A 4,667-nucleotide genomic window follows, 5' to 3' on the forward strand; every position below is an offset into this window, starting at 1 on the left:
TATAAATTCACAAATAAAACACATTCTGAAACAGGGTACAATTCATCCTCGCACATCAAGAACCGAAGTGCAAACTGCTGGACCATGTTAAATCGTCTTTCATGCGTTGTGTATATTTCTTTTTCTTATCACAGTCAACTTGTAAAGTTCTGTAGTATGGTGTTCTGATCGTATGCGACGACAACAGTTCATGTAGTTCTCTGTTGTCCGTACTCCTGTCAACGTGGGTTAGTCAAACTCACGATGCCCTCGGGTCCCCGCATCCAGCGTCGGGTAGATGCTCCGTATGGCGGGAGTTGGTCGAACTTCTTCTGCTGGATCGGAGTCCCTTTGTGTCAAGAGTGGCGCAGAGGGTAGGTTTCCTCTGTAGGCGCGACCTGCGCTCCAAGTGTCAACTGGCGCCATCTCAAACTCGGTTGTAGCCAAGACATTCCTCCTACTCATTCCTCGCTTGGCTAGCCAGGGTCTAATAAATCTTACATACAATAAAATTCCCCCAAGAATTCCCACTACAGTTAAGGTTATTCCCAAGAAATATTTCCAATCTGACGTCTCCTCATCTGGTACCATGGCCTGTAAATGATTAAGCTGATCAATAAGATGATTCATAGGGATATTCTCGATACTCTTGAGTTTATCGGGTAACCTAGTCAAGTACAGTTTAATAGCAGTTTTCAAAAAAGGTTTCCAGAGCAACATGTTGGAAACATTCGGGGGATGAACTAACTTCAGAAAATTATCTTCCAACTCGTACTGGCTTTCATTATGATAATAAGGGAGTAAGGTCAAATGATCATTAGATGCTGAACATGATGCGCTCAGTTTAATTATTGACAACGGAGGTAAGACCACTATGGTATATGAAAACTTGTTATCCGTATCACATACCACTACAAGATCCAACCTTTTATTGGTTGTCAATACCCAGCGTCCTGCAGTAAGGTATTCTGCCCTAGGCAATATAGCATTTGGTTTGACTTCGGTGTGACATGTCTGTCGGACCTTGGTCTCGTCTTTCATAAACAGAGCAATTACACATAGTTGGCTAAGATTGATTGGGTAGATCGGGCTCTGGATATGGCAATAGCCCGTAAGGGGTTTTGTACATATCTGAACTTCTGAGGGTTTCAGTAATGCATATTTCGTATGTTGTGCATTGACTGCGATTACCTCTGTTTTTAACCGATATTTTGCTACCATATTATTTATGTTGTTTGACCCTGTATTTAAATGATTCATGACTAGTGGTACCGGCAAATTATGAGCCTGGTATATTCCAAATTCACCATTAACATCTAAAAGTGGAATCGTTGTGACTACTAATATCTTATCATCAAATAGGACGGTGGTACACAGTAAAGTCTTATAGAATCCCCATAAATAGTCTACCGGATTATTCGCTAACCGGAATCTAATAGGTAGGTGAGTTTTTATGCCCTTTAATAGGGCCAACAACTGACTTGGTGTTATGGTGCTGGGTGACAGATGACCCAAAGCCAACATATTCATTTGCAGCTGGAGGTGTTCTAAATATGACAAAAAGGTTTGTACCATGCTTCCAATATTTTCGATTACTAATTCCACTTGCAAATAGGTCTTTGTTGCCCATTCTAACTTTGCTATTCCATTGCTCAATGTAGTGGAAACATTAGCAATTTCTTGTCCTACTATATCCAGATCGTTAATGACTTCATTAATGGCATGTCGATTCTCCGATACTTGAATTCTTGTCGTATTAATAATAGAGAGCCCTTCTTGAATGACATGTGCCATACCTGCTTGATTCTCTGCAAGCCTACGTACATTTTGTTTAATAAAACTTAGGTCAGCGTCAGACACAGTGCCAAATAAGAAACTCAAGGCACTACCGATAAACGGCAATAGCGAACGCTTGGGTCGTGTGCGCAACCTACCATATTCTTAAAAGTTGTCTGCTAGGCTATTTAAAGTTGTATTCAATCTTGTTATTTCTTCGTCTAATTTGATGTACATGCTTAAGATGCCTGTTGATTTATCGGAGTGGTAGCGACTCACGAACTGTCTAACCATCATCGCGACTTGATCAATATTATACCTACACTTCCCAATAAACTGACTATATGGGTCTAAATCAATAACGAAGGTTACTTGCCATTTAGACCTTGTCGTGGTAATATCATTCAGTTTTTGAAATACAATGTTTTCGTACATAATCAAACTCTGTGCTAACCACATGAGGAAGAGTAAACCCAGAGGAAACATGTTCTCTCTGAAACATAAGAGTAATTAATCATATACACTGGTTCTATTCCCAAACCATATAAAACTATAATAAACCAGCCATTGCCTGGAGCAACTGTTCCACATTTTACTTTTGTTGGAATGTGCGTTTTCAGTAGAGGCCCTAGTTCGTTTTAGATCAGTGGATTCTATCCACATGTCTCCTTGTCGCTATCCGCAACTTCACTTTCCACAACTGAATCTGTCGCTATCCGCAACTTCACTTTCCACCATTGAATCTGTCGCTATCCGCAACTTCACTTTCCAGAACTGAATCTGTTACTATCCGCAACTTCACTTTCCAAAACTGAACCTGTCGCTATCCGCAACTTCACTTTCCACAACTGAACCTGTCGCTATCCGCAACTTTACTTTCCACAACTGAACCTGTCGCTTTTCGCAACTTCACTTTCCAAAACTGAACCTGTCGCTATCCGCAACTTCACTTTCCACAACTGAACCATGGAACTCTACTTGTTTGTCTTGCTTTCTGTAAGTTTCGGATGACTTGCTTTCCTATCTTAACTGTACCAGCTACCACTGCTCGGGCTACCAGCTTAATTTATACGGAATGTTGTCTCCTCCTCCTCCTTCCAATCAGTGTCATCATGAGAAGGAGTGTTCAGTGTTTAAACCTCTGTTATGTGTTCCCCTGTGTGCCCCATAGTTCGTCCCATAAGTTCTGACTGTTTAGGCAATCTCTTTAATCATATCAGTATGCTCTTGTCGCTACTCGCGACCAAATACTGATCATCACCGTTATCATGTCAGTACACCCTTGACGAAACCCGCGATCAAGAACTGATCCTCATATTTGGATCCTTTATGTTTTTACAATCCCTAACTATATTAGCATACTTTTGACCGGACCTGGGCCACGTGTATGTCTTAGCATTGATGAATTTCTTGTTGTGTTCACAGTTTCCCTTTTCTGTTCTTGATATGAACCTTGTTCTCCCGTTTTAGGGTTTCCCTCATCCCTATGATTTGTTTAGCCTATTTAATAAAATCGACTTTCAGTTTCTTATATGCTGAAAAAAACTTCCCTAATAATCCGGAATATACTTAAGCATTTGCCAACGCTTAACACATGGCTGGATCCCCTTGAAATGAACGGAATAAATTAGCGATGCCTTGAGCACCTACGACTATTGCCAAGGTTATACTCTGCCTTGTTGCGTGATCATGGTCTTGTAGATACCTATGGATAAAATCACTAACTGCCCCTGAACTTGACTGATAGGCCACCAGATTTATTCTTTCTTGATCTGCATTTGTTAATACCGCATATTTTTCTATACTTTTCAGCCATTCCTTAAATTTTGTAGGTGGTACTACGCGAACACTTAACAAGGGCGTGGCAGAGACTGTGAGAGAGGCTATGGGCTGTTTCAGGCGTGGCCCAGTCTGACTAGAGCTCGTCCCAGTGTGCTGGCCTTCTGAGCGGTGACTTGACTGTTAGCTGTTGGCCGTTGGCTCGTGTTCTTCTGCCGTTTCTTCTGGACTGCTCTGTCGGTCTGGTCCTGGTCAGTGTTCAGCGCCTTTCTCTGCCTCTCTCCCCGACTACACTCACAGTGCGGTTTATATAGGAGTTTCTCAGCGGAAAGCTGTGACCCTCAAATCTTTAGGGGGGTCAAAATAAGTTTGTGGTACAATAAACCGGTCAACAACTGTCCGATTTATAATCTTTAGGGGGGTCGACACAAGGTCGTGGTACAGTACACTGGAAACTCTTTGTCAACACTGTCCGATTTATGACCATCACCTGGTCATGAAATGACACTCGAACCTTTAAGGGGGGTCAGTAACCTTTCTTCTGATGAATGCAATAAGCTCACCTCTACACAGCCTCTGGCCATACTGGATTGTGTTACATCTTTCCGTTGGTAAAAGAAATGCAATTCTGGGAGAGCTGGGAAGAACATCATTGTGTGTACACTATTACAGTCGTTGTGGTAAGTCCCGGTGTCGACTGCTTAGATTACATGAAACAGGATATCCGTATGCCTGTTACCATATGTTAAAAGCATTTGACGAAAATGGTCAAACTGAGTGGGTTTCTTATGTAAGACAATTAGTGTTTCAAACTGGGTTTTCATATGTTTGGTTCTCTCAGGATTGTGGCGATTCCAAACCTGGCATTACAAAATCACCCATTCCTCTTTCCTTGATGTTTATTCATCATATAAATCATTACTCGAACCAGAAAAATATCTGTCTGCTTTAGCATGTGAAAGAGAGCTTCTTAGAGCTTTATGTAAATTCTGTTGTATAAACCATAATCAGAATGTACAGAAAGCTCAATTTAATACAACCACAGAGTCATCGTTTAGTTTTTGTATGAAATGTAACCGCTATGAAATAGAAAATGAGTGCCCTTTTTTTGTTAATTTGTACTTTTTAAAAAA

At 41.1% G+C, this 4,667-nt stretch overlaps 1 pseudogene; it reads right to left on the reverse strand.

Moving 5' to 3' along the window:
• Nucleotides 1-228: 228 nt before the first annotated feature.
• On the reverse strand, nt 229-2,241 carry LOC139448202 (uncharacterized; annotated as a pseudogene).
• Nucleotides 2,242-4,667: the final 2,426 nt, after the last annotated feature.

This window comes from Haliotis cracherodii, unplaced genomic scaffold (assembly GCF_022045235.1).
Source record: "Haliotis cracherodii isolate W230 unplaced genomic scaffold, xgHalCrac1.p SCAF_7, whole genome shotgun sequence".
Lineage (NCBI taxonomy): Eukaryota > Metazoa > Mollusca > Gastropoda > Lepetellida > Haliotidae > Haliotis > Haliotis cracherodii.